Consider the following 16,944-nt stretch of genomic DNA (forward strand, 5'->3'; position numbering starts at 1 on the left):
CCCCTCGTTCAGCCCAACTGAGGTGTTGGGAGTCATTAGGTGACCAAACCCCCCAATTCCAACCCCTAACGCTGAACGCCAAGCAGGGAGGCAACGGGTACCAATGTTTAAGTCTTAGGTATGACCCGGCCAAGGCTTGAACCACAACCTCCTAGTCTCGGGGCGGGCGCCATACCCCAAGGCCACCGAGCTGGTTTCAATCCAAGATGTACCCAAAGTAAATTAAATCCTGTTGTTGAAAGCTTTGGAGAATCTGGACCGTTTTGGTCCCTTTTGAAAGGAAACACTCTCAACTTTAAAATCACTGCAATTTGCTAATAACAGTGAATAATCTAAATTGGAACACACAGAAATAGAAGGTTTTTATTCTAGTCTGATTTTTTTGATTTTTTTGCAATCACATGCCTGCAGATGAGTGTAACATGGAAATCTTAGCTGGAAAACAGCTTGGACCTGGTCCCAGTTCAAAGTTGATCACAGTCTAGAAAACTAATCATTAGAATTTTTTACATTTCTTAGGTTATGTCCGGGCGTGACTGGTGACATTATACAGACACGTCTTTGCTTCTCAACAGTCTGACGGTTCACAGGCCGGTTAAATCAAGCCAATAGTATTAACCCTTGAATGTATAAGTGAGATTAAAAAAACACCCCATAGGTTGTTGTTCTTGAAAATCTTGTAAAATAAAAAAGTTGTAATCCTGTCATATTCCAAGTATTCCTCATAAAACATGTGTATGATATGATGCCATTAGTATTTTTATACTTTTTCCCACTAATTACCGACTCCACTCACGGAAAAATGTATGTACTGGTAGGTCATTCATCCAAGGGCTAAGCACTGACAAAAATTGAAAAGAAATATCACAGAAAATGCACCTTTCTTTCAAAATCGGAAATCGCATCGAATTTGCAATACTGGTCTGAAGAATTGCAAAAAAATTAGTTTTTTTCTCAAAATCGTGCACCCTTAGCGCAAGTAAAACTAAGTACGGTACATGTAGTAAGCAGGAGTTTACACAAGTAATATTCACATTTGTACACAAAGACCTCTGCTGTGTGGGAATATTGGTTTTGCTTGTTTGTGTTGGAGTGTTTGAATGAAGGTGTGTCTTAGTCAAGGGCTGCGAGCATCAATAATGTATTGGCATAATGCGGCCGCTCCACTTGGCAACAATTAACAGAAATCTCAGAGCACCGACTAGGACAGAGACCCAAAAAAGACTTGGGAAGGCAGAATATACAGCGAGGCCCAAAAATATGTAGACAGTGACACGAGTTTTGTTATTTTAGCTGTTCACATAAACACATTCCAAAATGCAATAAATATAATTAATATGGACTTAAAGTGCACAATCTCAACTGCAATTTAAAACTTTCCACATCCAAATCGGAATAAGGGTTGAAGAGGGTTTAAGAACTTCCACTAAATAGAACAGTGACGGATGATCGCCAAATTACTTTCCATGGGAAAGAAAAATCAGTTTACATCTATTGGAGAGAACAACACTCTACTGGAAGTGGGTCAATCTGTCTCTAAGTCTACTATAAAGAGAAAAATTGATTAATCCACCTTGGTCATACCCCTCGAGAAGGGTGACCGACAGCAAGACAAACACAAATACAAAAACAAAGAAAAGAAAAAAGGAAAAAGTAGCAAAAAACATCAAAAAATTTGACCATGGCCATCCCAAATGCCCAAACACCCAAACAAGTTACGTACATCGGCACCCAAGTTGGTCATGCTTTCGTCCCTACAGATGAAACGGGACACAAGAAAGGAGCCATGTCATTTGGGTCATGGTAACACAACACACTCTACTGTTCAACAGCGGGGCCTGACAGCTTTCATTAATTTACCCCTGCCGCATCATACAGGTGCCCTGCCCATCCCTTGGAACGCGTCCATATATTCCACTATCCTTTCACAACATCTCTCCACACATTCCCAACACCAACAACAGCTCTGACTTTCACTACATTTAGACCTCTTTCCTCCAATGCACTCTTAACACCATCCATCCACGCGTCAATAGCGGCCTTCCTCTTGGTCTCATTCCATTTACTTCTGCTCTAAAGATCCTCTTCAACATTTGCTCTTCATCCATCTTCTCCAGGTGTCCAAACCAACCGAGTATTCTCTTATCCACACACTTGCTCAGTTCTACACCTACTCCAGTTTAGTCTCTCACAATTTCATTTCTCAATCTATCCAATTTTGTCACTCCTAACACACTCCTCAAACACTTCGTCTCAAAAACATTTAATCAATCCAAGTCTCCGTGTCACGGTTGCCATGCCGCCAAATTGGTCCCCGCCGTGTGGCGCCAGGTTCTGTCATGGTTGCCACAGCACCCGATTAGCTCCGCCCATTGACACCAGCTGAAACACGTTGACAGATTGCTGCCGGACTACTTAAACGCTTTCTTGTGAGTCACCTGGTGTCAGAGCATCTGCGAAACTTCTGCTAGACTCTGTTGAGATATGCCAAGTCCTGTGAATCCCCGTTTTGCCTGCGTTTTTTTGCTCTTGTTTTGCCGAGCCCTGTGGATATCCGTTTTTGCCTGTGTTTTGATCCTGTTTTATTTTCGGCCCTATCTGTTTCAGTCCCTCGCTCCCTCCACTTTAGTCGCCTCTTACGACACAGAGCTGACCACGGTGGAGAATTCTCACACCTCCCAGAGGGAGAGGGCCCCTTACCACAGGAAAGTGCCTGGACTTCCACTGAAGAGAACAGTGAAGGATGATCGCCAAATACTTTTCATGGTAAAGAAAAATCAGAGAGAAAAATAAGAAAAAAATTAATCGGAGTAAATCATTATTCAGTCCTGAAAATAGAAACGGCAGCCTTGACTATGCAAGAAAAGAAAAAAAAACACCTCGGCCAACCACCCCAGTTTTGGAAAAGTGTTTTATAGACAAATGAGACAAAGATAAACCACTACCAGAATGATGGGAAGAAGAAATTTTAGAGAAAAAAGTCACCGAAAAAATGGATACAGGGATCTACTATCCCCTCAGATTTAGCAAAATGCTTGAGAGTTAATTGGAAGGAGCTTTGAAGTGCAGATGGATAATTACCCAAAGCATAAAGCAAAAGCGACCCAGGAGTTTAACCCTGGAGAACCCACAAACTCATTTATTCTTTGGAAAATTATGAACCTGGGTTTTCAGGGTTATTAGATGAAAGAACCAGAATATTCTGCAATGGTCAAGTCAATCTCAACATGTAAACCCAAATTTCTGCCCGTGAAGCAGACGCTGTTGGACGCTTTGAGATCGCGATACAGACGAGATACAGCCGTGCTTTACACGCGGTAAGAAATTCACACGCGGTTGGCCTCGAGAAAAAGTTTTGCGCTGCTCAAAACTTTAGACCACGGGTAACCGCGGGCAGCACACGAGATACACATGAGGTAAAGACGCGGTACGAACATGCGAGGACGTGCTACGGCCGCGGCCAAGACGTGGTTACACGCAGGTAGGACGCGAAATTTTAGCGGGTAATCGCGGGTGGAGCACGGTCATAGCACGTTTGTTCTGCGCCTGTATCGCGGTGTTATCACGTGCATTAGCGTGTGTACCGCGTGTAAGCACGGTCAAACGCGATGCAGCCGCGGTTACCCGCGATAAGGACACAGAACAGTCGCCGACGTCTGTTTCGCGGGCATACCACGGGAAAACAGCGGGTTTAGCCAATTTTGCACATTTTCCACCGCGTCTGCTTCACGGGCAGAAACTTCTGGCTGTGATTCAGCTGCGATACGCCCGTGAAAGGCTGTGTGACCGGGCCTTTACTACAAGATCAAAATGCTAATTCTATAGATTAATGAGGTCCCGATTTGATCATCTCTATACTAACTCGATTAGAATCAAGCATGGTCCCTGGTCAAGACCCATATTAGTAAGAGGTTAATTCAAAGACATTTTTGGCACAGACCTCACCCAATTATTTGCACAAAAAACAGTGACCATGAAGGTACTCTTTGATCACATTACCCCGATTTTAGCTAACCTGCATTAGCTCCCTGTTATTTTAAGATGTGATTTTAAGGTTCTGATGGTATCATATAAAATCATGCATGGACTTGCCACATCATATATTTCAGATTTAATTTCCCCCTATGTTCCGGTGCGGAGCCTTTGCTCTGAAAATGCTGGTCTACGAGGGATTCCAAGAGCCAAGAAGAGAACAGCAGCATTCTCCATTCGGGCCCCGATGTTGTGGAATGCTCTACCCCCTGAGATCTGCAACCTCAGTAGAACTGTTTAAATCTAGGCCTAAAAGACACTTCTATTCTATAGCTTACGAATGAACTCTATTTCATGTTAACAATATCTGTATTATTTGTGATTGCAACATCCATTGCAGCCTGGTCATCCTGGAAGTGGGATTACCTCATGTGCGGTCCCTTCTCAAGGTTTCTTCATTTTCTTCAGATTGAGGTTTTTGAGTTTTTCCTTGCCCTCATGTACGTTTTAGATCAGGGGATGGTGTAATAATAGTCTGTGGTTTGCAATCATCTGTGGTCTGTGCAGCGCTTTGAGACTCCTTGTGATTAAGGGATATACAGTGGCTTGCGAAACTATTTACCCACCTTGAACTTTGTGACCTTTTGCCACATTTCAGACTTCAAACATAAAGATATACCGTAAATTCCGGACTATAGAGCGCACCTGATTATAAGCCACACCCACCACCTTTTAAGAAGAAAACCAATTTTGTACTTACACAAGCCGCACCTGTATATAAACTGCATACGCCCACATTAAAAAATGTAATAAAAACACAAAATTGACCCTAACCCGACTTTAAGTACAGAGTCCAAAAATCACAGCCGGCAAAATTAACGGAAAATTATACCGGTACTTAAGGTTTGATGCAGACCGGCAGAGTCCGGGTCACGTTGAAAGTAATCCAAAGAAAAAGGTGTATATTTCCAAAGGTAAGGGTGGGAAAAATATATATCCACTATTGTCCGACGTGTCCACAAACACTCACCTTTATCGGTCCCCACTTCCTGTCAGCCCGCGTTTGTTACGCCCCTTCTTTTTAATTCGCCTGTCCAAAACATATCAGATTAAGTGTCCAAAATAAATATGTTACATAAATATACAGTTGCAAATACATATTATACATGGTTAAACATATTTACAAAGAAAGACGGTACACCGAGAGAGTTTTCAAAGCTTTAATAATAATAATATAACTTTCATCCGGGCAGTTAATGGTAGCAACACGCTAGCAACACGCTCGCAACACAGTAAATGGGTCTGTTAAAAAAAAACATACCGTGCTTGTAAAAATCACGGCAAACCATCCTCATCTTCCTCCTTAGAACTGAAGCCATCAAAGTCATCTTCCGCAGTGTCGGAAAGAAACTGTCGTATAGACATCATCCCACGCTCCCGCAGCCGGTGTTATGCCGAGAAATGCATACCTGCCGAGAATTGCATCCCCTGTCGCGGGAGCGCGCACACGTCACTCCCGCTACTACAACCACTTTTACGTACCTCGTTTTATCTCACTTTTATATCTGTTGATGATTTGACAATTCGTTTCAGCATAATAAGCTTTATGGTAGAGTGCATAAGAGTTTAAATACGAGCGATTTGAGTCGAAAAAGGCAAAACAAACACGTTACCTGCTCAAAACTGGTTTATATACAGTGTGCATTACCGTTTGATTACATTCACAACATATACAAGACAGAATGGTTTAAGTTGTATTACATTCCCAACAAATGCAAGACGAAGTGGTCTTGGATATATGTTCGCTATTACATTCCCGAAAAGTGATATAAAAGTGAGATAAAACAAGGTAAAAGTGGTTGTAGTAGCGGGAGTGACGTGTGCGCGCACCAGCGACAGGGAATGCAATTCTCGGCAGGGATCCATTTCTCGGCATAACACCAGCTTTTTGGACCCCGTTGGTGATGGTGGATTTTTTGATGCTGCCCCACGCTGTCAGGATCCACTGGCAGACTTGCGAAAAAGTTGCCTTTAGCATGCGGCCAGTTTTAGTAAAGTTGCAGTCTTCCTCGGCGCATATATTCCACCGGTCTAAATCTTACCTTTTGTACTCAGCGCCGCTGGCGGTCGTTAGAAAAATTACATAAATTAGCCGCATCACTGAATAAGCCGCAGGGTTGAAAGTTTGGGGAAAAAGTGGCGGCTTATAGTCCGGAATTTACGGTAAAACTGTAATTTCTTGTGAATCATCAACAATAAGTGGGACACAATCGTGACGTGGATCACACTTTATTGAAGGGGTCGGCAACCTATGGCACGCGTGCCAACTCTGGCCAGATAATGATGTTGTTGTTTTATTTTTTAAAGCGCATTTACCTGAAATTTAGACATCTTCAGTTGCGCGCCATGTTATGTAAAAGATTTATGTTAGGCTTTACGTGGGTTTTTCAGTGTGAGTTTGCCCGGCGCCTCGCAGAGAGAGAGAGAGAAAGAGAGAGAGAGCCCCAGCCAACGAAACACACGCGCGTAATAAACGAACGAATCATGACGGAAAGATTGCGCTCTCGTGGACAGATGACTGGGGCTTTGTGCAAAAAATTACCGTGCTGTTTTGTGCATTATGCCCCAAGAGTGCTGAACCTCGCGCATCAAATGTTAAACGTCATTACAAGACGAAACATGAATTCAAGGCGGAGACATTAAAACGCGCTGTGTCCAGATACGGCAAACAAACACAGACCCTAAAAACCTTTGTCGCTGCTAAAAACACCACCACTGAAGCTATCTAACAAATTGCTCACTGAATAGCAAAGCACAGAAAACCATTTACTGATGGCGAATATTTTAAAGAAGCGTGTGTGTGTGTGTGTGTGCGTGCGCGTGTGTGCGTGCGGGCCTTCTGCATTGCTGCTGCTATTTCAAGCTTGGATATTTTCTGCAACAAGATATCATTGATGAATGGTATAGTAGCTAAACATATTACTTGTTTTCTGATTGTAGTTCAGTTTTTATGAAGAATTGTTGATAATGGTTGATTCTTGTGGTAAAAAGTTGAAGTCAGAAAGGCTACAGGCCTTTCCACATGTTGTTCACATTCATATTTTAGTTAATTGATGAACAAGAATAGCGGAAAATAACTAGGTCAGTTATACCACTGGCCGCTGGAATTTTATCTTTCCAGTAATTTAGGCCATTATTCAGTATTTTTGCACTCTTTAGACGAGGAACTCTAATTGTCATCCATATCAGTAGGTAGCAGTAGATTTTTATATACTTTTTATGTACTGATTATCTACTCTTGTGGTAGCACAGTACATTTAATAACTTAATTTGTTTAACAAAGCGGTTTGAGATTTTCAGTTCTTTCCACAGATTCTCAATTGGATTGAGGTCTGGACTTTAACTTGGCCATTCTAACACCTTGGTATGTTTTTCCATTGTAGCTTTTGCTTTGTGTTTTGGATCATTGTCTTGTTGGAAGACAAATCTCCATCCCAGTCTCAGGTTTTTTGCGGACTCAATCAGGTTTTCTTCCAGAATGGTCCTGTATTTGGCTCCACCCATCTTCCCATCAATTTTAACCATCTACCCTGTCCCTCCTGAAGAAAAGCATGCCCAAATCACCATGTTTGACTGTGGGGATGGTGTGTTAAGGGTGGTGAGCTGTGCTGCTTTTATGCCAAATATAATGTCTTGCATTGTTGCCAAAAAGTTTGATTTTGGTCTCATCTGACCAGAGCATCTTCTTTGACATGTTTTATGTGTCTCCCAGGTGGCTTGTGGCAAACTTTAAACGACACCTTTTTATGGATATCTTTAAGAAATGGCTTCCTTCTTGCCAATCTTCCATAAAGGCCATCTTGCAGCATATGCCTTATTGTTGTCCTATGGACAGATTCTCCCACCTCAGCTGTAGACCTCTGCAGTTCATCCAGAGTGATCATGGACCTCTTGGCTGCGTCTCTGATCAGTTTTCTCCTTGTATGAGCTGAAGGTTTAGGGGGACGGCCCGATCTTGGTAGATTTTCAGTGGTCTGATACTCCTTCCAATTCAATATTATTGCTCGCACAGTGCTCCTTGGGATGTTTAAAGCTTGGGAAATCTTTTTGTATCCAAATCCAGCTTTAAACTTCTCCACAACAGTATCTCAGACCTGCCTGGTGTGTTCCTTGTTCTTCATGATCCTCTCTGCTCTTTAATCAGAGAGAGACTATCACAGTGCATGTGCATTTACACAAAGACTTGATTACAGACAGGTGGATCATCGTTAGTCATTTAGATCAACATTGAATCATTTAAAGATCTCACTGAACTTCTGGACAGAGTGTGCTGCACTAAAAGTAATGGGGCTGAATAGTTTTTCACACCCACTTTTTTGTTTTTTATTTGTTTAAAAAGTTTAAAATATCCAATGAAGTGTGTTCCACTTTATGATTGTGTCCCACTATTGTTGATGCTTCACAAGAAATTAAGTTTTATATCTTTATGTTGGGCCAAATAGTTTCGCAAGCCACTGTATAAATAAACATGACTTGACTTGATTTGAATCTGCGTGTCAATTCCCATTAGCTGTGATCATTACAGGGCTGCATGCTTTCTTTTGTTGTTTTTTTTTTTTACTCTGCTCATGAAGCTGAAAAAAAATAAAACTGACCAGACAATGAGTCTGGTACACAAATGAATATCTTTAAAATATGTATTGTTATTTTAAAAATAAACTAAAAAATCATGCACGGTACATATTATGTCTTGAAAAGCTAGCTACATACATACATACCTTGACATTAGTCAGCGGTCTATTAGACACAAATACAGGCCACAAATCAATTAAGCTTTGTAAAAAAAACTATTTTAGCATAAGAAGAGTCAAAGTCCAGTATATATTGTCTAAAATAAAAGATGTGGCTATTGTTTACAACTCTGTTTTCAGCAATCTGATTGTTTTTGTATAAAGTCACATCTTGCAAAACAACCCCTCCCCCCCAAAAAAACTTGATTCAGAAATTGCTACTAAGTACAATGCACAAGTGTGTGTCATCATCATGTACTCAACACAGAAAAACACCCATAAACAAATGGGAACGAAATGTTTGTATTTGGAACATGAGTACAACAAAGTTATTATACTCAATTGCATTGTTGATTGCAAAAGAGACATTCTTATAAAATTGATGAATTATATATTATAGTTAATATTTTCCTAAAATATAACAAAAAAAAAATCTTTAAAATTGAGAATTTATCAAATTTAGCAATGGGTAGAAAATATTGTTTTAAAAACTCTTTCCTACCACGTATAATTGTTTAGTGAGCTAACATGAACTGCCAGTTTTCAGTTATAAGTTTACATTTTCAGATCATGTAAAAACACTAAGGGCAGCACGATGGGGCAGTGGTGTGGCTCAGTTCCGGGGTTCATGAGATCAAACCTCCTGTGTGGAGTTTGCATGTTCTCCCCGTGGTTGCATGGGTTTTCTCCGGGCACTCAGGTTACCCCCCACATTCCAAAAACATGCATGTCAGGTTTATAGGCCGGTTCAAATTGTCCCTTGGTGTGAATGAGTGAGTAAGTCCCCATTGCCCGAAGACAGCTGGGATGGGCTCCAGCACTCCTCGCAACCCCACTGAGGATAAGCGGTGCAGGTAATGGATGGATTGATGGATAAAAACACTATCAATGTTGAAATTAAAAAAATAATGCATTCAAAATATGCAATTTTTTTCTTCTAATGGATTTTTTTCAGTATATAGGGAGTCTGAAGCCATATGTCTCTGCAAGTCTACAACCTTACGACATTTTTGATTAGGATATTTGAAAAAAGTGAGAAAATAACTTCTCTACCAGAACCCTCAAATGAACACATCACATTTAGATCGACAGCAACAGTCCACAAAATTTTCCATTCTGCTGGCTTAAATGAGACAATCAATAACAATGCTGCTGTTTGAACTGTATTGTCTGTGATTTAACTGATAATCACTTTCATGCAAACGTGATACAGACAACAACATTAAGAGACCTTTTCGAGTACTGAACTTGAGAAATGCAATTGCATCAAAAATGCATCCGGGCCTAAAAATAACATAATAAATGAGTAAAGCCTGCGAAGCCTTTCAGAACTTGATGGCTCTCATTTTGTCTCCTGTAAGAGCCTTCCTGCTGGTTATAATTCCAGATCTGCCAATATAGTGGAGGCCAAGAAAAATGTTCATGACCATTTATTCTCATGCGATCTCAATCCAAAAAGGTTCATGAAAGAATGAATCAGCAAAATAAATTCAGGGCAACATAAAATGTAAATGAGCCATGGGTGTGTGCACTCAGGGTACTTACTGTTGGTCACTGAATAAAGCTATTGATTTGTCACTCACTGATTTATTTGTGTAGTCATCAATTTTTCTAGAGTTGCTAAATACAAAACTTGCTTACGTTTAGAAAATATAGAGTTCACTGTTTCAAGGTTTGTACTGTCAGCAGTAGGACACTAACTCATTAAGATTACCTTTCATAGTTAGCATCTGTCATCTGACAGACTTACTAAGCTTAGACGTCCTCAAAATAACGTGCCATCGTCCCTAAGCCTGTGCATTGGTTTCATTATAACAGTAAGTGTCAGATGATGTAAGCACAATTACTACATACCATAGGTGGCAAAAGCTGGCCCACAGACCATTGTAATTTTATTCGGCCAGGGAGACAATTGCATTAAAATTAGAGCTTTTCTTACTACTTCAAGACCTAAAGCCCCAATGTATAATATTTGACCACAACATTGCACTGTGTTGTCTGGTACAAACAAGGGCCAGTAATAAATGGCACAGCGTGGCGACAGGATGCTGGACAAACATAGCGCCAGTCTAAGAGGGGATTCCACGGTGTAAAAGAAATACAGATTTCTCTACCTATGATTTTATTATAAAAATTAACATTGGTTATGATAGTTTATGTAATTTTGACTAGTGTTCAAATCAATGTTTTTTCTTACAGGATGAAAGCTTTTTTGGTACCACTAGGAGGCACTAAAAATTATAAACTGGCCTTTAAATCTTTAAATCGTCAAACTCTGGAGGCAGATCTAGACTTTCTATTTTAAGTTGGGCCAGATCAGTAAAAGATTGTCTTTCAACGTAATTAGACAAATAGAAATAAAAGAATCCAAGGGACGAGCATGATGTCACACTCCAACACTCGCCTCAGCCCTACTCCTCGAACATAATGTGTTCCGCTCCGAACAGCTCCGTGAAATAAAAGCCAATTTGTGCAGTGGAAAATAAAGAATAAGGGCTGTTTGAACTATGTTCGCAATTGTTAGCACATACTTAATAGAGCAAACATGTTCTTTCAACTTTTTAAGAACAACTAAAACGACACACCCACCTTTAAAGGTTCGTTTGTTCAAGCTTGACCCGCAGCTTTGTTTTTATTTAAAATTTGGTCCACCAAGTTTGACACCTCTGCTTCACAATATAACACAACAAATTATAAATTGAACAAATATAACAATAAATATACAGTGTAGTATAATTACTTAGGGGTTGTAATTATGTAATGTACCAAGGAATATGCCCACTTTAGCATAAAGGGGAGTTTTTCAAGGACTTTAATGGATTTTAAGAGAGTTGGCTGCTATGCTAGCTTTAAACCTCAACATAAATGTAGCCAAATTAATTTTCGTGAATAGCAAAAATGCGTAGTCTATTCAGACAGTTATCGACAAATAGAAGATATATACAAAAACAATTCATTAAATTCGATATATTTGCTTCAGAACAATATATCCAAGGCCCCGGCAGTCTACATATTATTCAGTCTTGTTAATAAGAGTTAAAGACCTTACCGAGCGGGTTTCTTTCTAATCCAGCCCCAGAGAGCGTGAACGAGGCGAAGAGGGTGGCCACTGGGGTTACACCGTCCAAGACGTAGAGTTACAGAGTCCGTCCGCAAAATAACAAGTTATGAAAAAAATGATGAATTAAAACAAGAAGAACGGTTTTACGGTCTTCAAAGAGAGACCTCCATTATGACGCAAACAACGCACGTAACGGCGGAGCGAGAGCAACATTGGAAGGTGCAGGCGCGTCCACCGTACCATAATCTCTCTCTCTCTCTCTCTCTCTCTCTCTCTCTCTCTCTCTCTCTCTCTCTCTCTCTCTCTCTCTCTCTCTCTTCTCTCTCTCTCTCTCTCTCTCTCTCTCTCTCTCTCTCTCTCTCCCTTGCTCTCTCGCTCTCTCGCTCTCTTTGTCTCTCATTCTCTGTATGGAGCTCTCGCTTTTCAGCCTCTCCTGCTCTCTAGACTGTGTATCTTTCTCTTTCTCAGACAGTCTATCCCTCTTCTTCAGTTCCCCTCTCTCTTTCAGCGACCCTTCCTTATTCCATACCCGTCAACCTCCACGGCTCCATTATTTTCCCTTACAAAATACAAAATAATCTTACCCCATATTTTTTTCAAACGTGTTTATTTATGTAGTTTAACATTGTACATGTGTCTCGTTACATCATATATAGTGTTAATTAACATTTTGTTGTGAGATACTGAGTTGCTCAACATGAATGAAGTTTATCATAAAAAAAGTTCAAAAATGAAGTAGCTTGGACGGTCATTGTAGAAGGAAAAATACATGCAAATATAATTAAGTAGAATAATACATTTTCTTATTCAAATTATTGATTCATTTTCCGTATTATATTATTGTTGGTGAAATACTGATTAAAGGGATAACCACAAACCTGTCTTTTTTCAAATTTCTCCTTTAATACTTCCTTTTTTTCTTAACTTCTTTGTACAACATAATAATTTGTAATATTATGCATCAAAGCAAGTGAGCCGTTTGAGAGCTGGCTCTCTTTAATGAGTTGAGCCGAAAAAGAGACAGACTTCCTTTCACTCCACAACTACCACATTAAATCCGATGTTGAATGATGCATGATGGGAAATCCCCAGGCGGCAGACGCTTGCGCACAGTAGCATCAAACCGTTCGCTTTGTTTGCAACGAAAAAAAAAACGATACGTAGATAGAGGCAACTGCGGCGAACTTGTTTGACTTGATTGATTTGCCGTTTCGTGATAGTCGGTGTATACCGGATGGTACCCATAATTGACAAATTTGCATTTTTCCGTACAGATTTTCTTGTACGTCGTACATGTCTTAAAATGCATAATAAATGTACTTTGTATGGCAAGAATGTACAGGTTGACAGGTATGTTATTCATATTCATTTAAGTCATTTTCGCTTGAGATTTTTATCTAACTTAAGCATGTTTCGGCAACCCAAAATGTTAAAAGAGTCATATTGTAATGAATGAACACAAAAATGTCAAGAACTGCAAAAAAGCCTCATGTGAGCCTTATATTGAATGCAACACATGCCGATTGTATCTATATTAGCTGTATTCACCTGGTATCACAACGACTAAGTTGGATGCAGCACATCCAGTGGAGAATGATGCACAACATGACTACTATGTTACAGGATACCCCCGTTAAGTTTAACTAAATTACAAGAATAATGAACTCCTTTGATTTGCTAAAATTAAATAAATACAAAGAATTAATCCAATCGTGTATGCCATTTTGGATTTAATCAAGCCCGCGAGACAATGCTGAGAGAGGCAGGTAAATACAAACTAGAAAAAATTGATTGGCTTAATGTTTTTTACAGTGCATCCGGAAAGTATTCACAGCGCTTCACTTTTTCCACATTTTGTTATGTTACAGCCTCATTCCAAATTGTGTTAATTTAATCTCTTATCTCAAAATTCTACACAAAATACTCCATTATGACAATGTGAAAACGTTTTTTTTTTACTTTTTTTGAATTTATTAAAAATAGAAGACTAAGTAATCACATTTACAAAAGTATTCACAGCCTTTGCCATGAAGCTCAAAATTGAGCTCAGGTGCATCTTTTTTCCACTGATCATCCTTGAGATCTTTCTTCAGCTTAATTGGAGTCCACCTGCAGTAAATTCAGTTGATTGGACATGATTTGGAAAGGCACACACCTGTCTATATAAGGTCCCACAGTTGAGTGTGCATGTCAGAGCACAAACACCAACCATGAAGTCAAAAGAACTGTCTGTAGACCTGCGAGACAGGATTGTCTTGAGGCACAAATCTGGGGAAGGATACAGAAAAATTTCTGCTGCTTTGAAGGTCCCAATGAGCACAGTGGCCTCCATTATTCGTAAATGGAAGACATTTGGAACCGCCAGCACTCTTCCTAGAGCTGGCCGGCCTTCTAAACTGAGCGATCGGGGAAGAAGAGCCTTAGTCAGGGCGACCAAGAACCCGATGGTCACTCTGTCAGAGCTCCGGCGTTCCTCTGTGGAGAGAGGAGAGCCTTACAGAAGGACAACCATCTCTGCAGCAATCCACCAATCAGGCCTGTATGGTAGAGTGGCCAGACAAAAGCCACTCCTTAGTAAAATGAACATGGAAGCCCGTCTAGAATTTGCCAAAAAGCACCTGAATGACTCTCAGACCATGAGAAACAAAATTCTCTGGTCTGATGAGACAAAGATTGAACTCTTTGGTGTGAATGCCAGGCGCCATGTTTGGAGGAAACCAGGCACCGCTCATCACCAGGCCAATACCATCCCCACAGTGAAACGTCGTGGTGGCAGCATCATGCTGTGGGGATGTTTTTCAGCAGCAGGAACTGGCAGACTAGTCAGGATAGAAGGAAAAATGAATGCAGCAATATATAGAGATATCCTCGATGAAAACCGGCTCCAGAGCGCTCTTGACCTCAGGCTGGGGCGAAGGTTCATTTTTCAGCAGGACAACGACCCAAAGCACACAGCCAAGATCTCAAAAGATTGGCTTCAGAACCACTCCGTGAATGTCCTGGAGTGGCCCAGCCAGAGTCCAGATTTGAATCCGACCGATCGAATATCTCTGGAGAGTTCTGAAAATGGCTGTGCACAAACGTCTCCCATCCAACCTGATTGAGCTTGAGACTTATTGCAAAGAAGAATGGGCAAAACTGCCTAAAGATAGGTGTGCTAAACTTGTCAAGTCAAGTCATTTTTATTTGTATAGCCCTTAATCACAATTAGTCTCTAAGGGCTTCACAAGTTATTACATATAAGAAGTTTAGGTTATTCGTATGCTATAGAGTAGAAGTGAGTTTGTGGGATCATATTCAAAAAGACTTGAGGCTGTATTTGCTGCCAAAGGTGGATCAACAAAGTATTAAACAAAGGCTGTGAATACTTATGTAAATGTGATTTCTTAGTTTTCTATTTTTAATAAATTCAAAAAAAGGGAAAAAAAAACGTTTTCACATTGTCATAATGGAGTATTTTGTGTAGAATTTTGAGATAAGAGATTAAATTAACAACAACAATTTGGAACGAGGCTGTAACGTAACAAAATGTGGAAAAAGTGAGGCGCTGTGAATACTTTCCGGATGCACTGTATTTTCCTTGTATATAGTTGAGGTATTGAACTTAAGACTCTCTACTGTCATATACAAATTGTTAAATACATTAAATACAGCCCAGCCCCTGTACAAGTTTTTTAAAACCAATGCGGCCTGCGACTCAAAAAGTGCAAGTGCGTGTCAAAAGAAAAATAGTGTGTGAGTGTGCGTCGAGTATACGAGCTATTCAGTATAACTCTTCATAAGTTTTCGGCTATTCCCGGGCATTTTCTACTCCTAGGTGACTCAAGTAGTTAGAAAACCCGCAGAGGTGAATAGTATACAGACGCTGCCTTACTTACGAACGAGATGGGTTCCGGACGATCGTTCGTAATGTGAATTTATTCGTAAGTTGCTTCATTGCTATATTTTGTATGTTTAAAGTTTATATTAGTGTGTCTAAGGCTTGTACAAGCAACCTGTATTGCTTTGAAACAGAAAAAAAAGTTTAATAAAATAATATGCTCTATAACGTTACAAAGCAGGCTGAATGATAAAGCATAGTACTGAAAAACAAAGGTACACAGTAGGCGTTGACATTCTGTGTTCTGTGAAGCCCTAAGGGCGTCACAAATAAACATGACTTGACTTGACCTAAAGATAAATAAAGTTAAGTTTAACTTACTTTTGGAAGAGTTAGGCGACTTTTTCCTCCGTGGTAAAATGTGGACCAAAAAAAAAACGATCCAACCATTTTCTCAACCACATCAAGCTTTCTTATTCCACTTTTATTTCAAAAGAAGCGGCTCACCCCTTTCTTACACTTTACACCAACCATATTGAATGGATGCAAAATATATTAAACAATAAAAATGTCAAAGTTCTTAGCGTGCTAGAGATACAGTGCAGTATGTTTACACACAAACTAGGAAGTAGAAGCCAAATTTCTTCTCCGGGGTGGATGCTGGGTGACCTCTCACAGCACCACGCGGCGGGAAGAAGCACTACAGTAATGTGCATCTACTCGGAAAAAGACGCGCACAATACAAACTCTAACTTACAGCAATGTCCAGATATTTTTCGACATCCCGAAAAAATGTTCGTATCTTATGTTTTGCGTAAGTCGAATGGTCGTAAGTAGGGGAGCGTCTGTATACACAGTAGCAGTGTGATGCCTGACTCAATTTTCTTCAACTCTCATCCTCTTTTCTCTCTCTCTCTCCCTCTCTTTCAGGCACTCTCCTTTCTCTATTTGTCTCAGTATCTCTCCTCTACTCTATCTCAGTCACTCCCTCTTTTTTATCCCTCATTCCATCCTAATTCATTGGTTATTCGGTCTCTTATTTTCTCCTAATCTCTCAGTCAGTCACAGCCACTTTCTCTGTTTCTCACAAAATCTTCCGAGCTCGCTCAGGCTCTCTATTCTTCTCTCCCCCTCTCTACTTTGTCAAATTCTCTGTCTCTCAATCCCTCACTTTCTCTCTTACTCAACCGGATTCCATGGTCCAATTTTCAAACTGTCAAAATGACAGTCAGCCCTAATATAAATTTGTCATTCAATCGCGTTTAACTTAGATTTTGTTACAGAGAATTGGGAACGCGGCA

General features: G+C 40.2%; 1 protein-coding gene across 1 annotated transcript in view; it reads right to left on the reverse strand.

Moving 5' to 3' along the window:
• The window catches only part of frmpd1a (FERM and PDZ domain containing 1a), a 64,293-nt gene extending 52,240 nt beyond the window's left edge, over window positions 1-12,053 (reverse strand). The window contains exon 1 of the mRNA XM_088342576.1: window positions 11,812-12,053. The gene's annotated coding sequence lies outside the window, so the exon portion shown is untranslated. The remainder of the gene's footprint in view (window positions 1-11,811) is intronic.
• Window positions 12,054-16,944: the final 4,891 nt, after the last annotated feature.

Source organism: Urocampus carinirostris, chromosome 8 (genome assembly GCF_059441175.1).
Source record: "Urocampus carinirostris isolate Australia breed hairy pipefish chromosome 8, RoL_Ucar_1.0, whole genome shotgun sequence".
NCBI classification, from domain to species: Eukaryota; Metazoa; Chordata; class Actinopteri; order Syngnathiformes; family Syngnathidae; genus Urocampus; species Urocampus carinirostris.